Source organism: Micropterus dolomieu, linkage group LG04 (genome assembly GCF_021292245.1).
Source record: "Micropterus dolomieu isolate WLL.071019.BEF.003 ecotype Adirondacks linkage group LG04, ASM2129224v1, whole genome shotgun sequence".
Classification (NCBI taxonomy): Eukaryota; Metazoa; Chordata; class Actinopteri; order Centrarchiformes; family Centrarchidae; genus Micropterus; species Micropterus dolomieu.
Genome location: NC_060153.1, coordinates 14,366,282 through 14,367,713, shown reverse-complemented (window position 1 = coordinate 14,367,713; position 1,432 = coordinate 14,366,282).

The window sequence follows — 1,432 nt, the reverse complement described above, 5'->3', positions numbered from 1 at the left end:
GAGAGTGATGTTGTCTGATCTGACGGTCACCTCCAATATTGATCCAGAAATCTGATCCTGACATGCGGAAACACAATCACAAGGACAGAGTAAAATGTGTCCGTCACTTCAGTTCACTTCACTTCACTTCACAGCAGATGCAGGTTATTGCTTGACAGAAAAACACACAGAGAAAGAAGGAAACGTGAATGAAAGTTAATTTTCTGAAAAAGTTTTCTGAAAAACTTACCTGTAAGAACAGCAAGAATAATATGCAGCCGGTCCATGTGAGATGATGAAGATGATGGTTGGAAGAGAGAATTTAAAAATATCAGACCTTACTGAGAAATATAATTTAACCCCTGCACATCAAAACAAATGTAAGTATTGATGGCTTGTGTGATGATGAACTGATGTGAAGATGAAAAAAGATTTCCTCAGAAGACCCTTGTTGGCATACAGTCAAATAAAACCTATTGTAAACCAACCTCCACAGGAGAATTAACCCTTATTGCTTGGGGCCTTTCATTATGTGTGAAATAGGGCATTTGTTGGCTGTGCATTGTATCTTGTCCCGGCCATTACAGACATGGCAATTCTGATGCATACAAACCAGAATTTGACAAACTTCAGAGATCAATTTATGTAACTGTTACAGTAAGTTGTTAGACTGTAGAACTTTCCAGCAAGTATCCATTTGGAAAAATGTAACAGATCCACTTTAATAGCTGTCATACACACTGGGAGGTGATAAATTGTCAAACTTTTATTATTGCATAGTTTAAAGTCTATGAGGTTAGACTGGGAAGAAAATAATTCAGAGCAATGGGGAAATGGGGATTTGAAATTACCATCTACATGAAGCAAAAAAAAAAAACATTTATCGTGTTCATTATAAAGTTTAAAGATCATACTGACTTGGGGATGAGTATTGTTGAATAATGTATTAATACACTATCTTAAAAATACAAATTTTTACTTTTCACTTTCATTAGATTGGATCTGCTGTCTAGAAATGTCTTGATAATAATAATAATAATAATCCTTATTTGTAGAGCACTTTTCAAAAACAAGTTACAAAGTGCTTTAACAAGTGTAAAGAATAATACAAAAAAAAAGATAAGAGCATGAAAATTTAATATAAACAAGGTTGTTTGTTTTTGGTCAGGTTAAAAGTAGGTACTGAACACTCAAGCATAATTAAATTGATTTGTTTTATTTAATTTAAGTTATTGTATCACCGTCAGTCCACTGCCACAGTTTGACACTTTGTAGACTTCATTGACAAGATCATCTGTCTGCAATTGTCAGAAAGATTTAAGCAAATCTGTTTTGAACTTGCCTTGTCCATGCATAGACTGGGGCTCTGACACACTTCCAGGAAATCATATATCAGACTCTGTGTGACGATTGGGGACAGAACGGACCCAAATGCTACGTGTCAGGTTTCAAA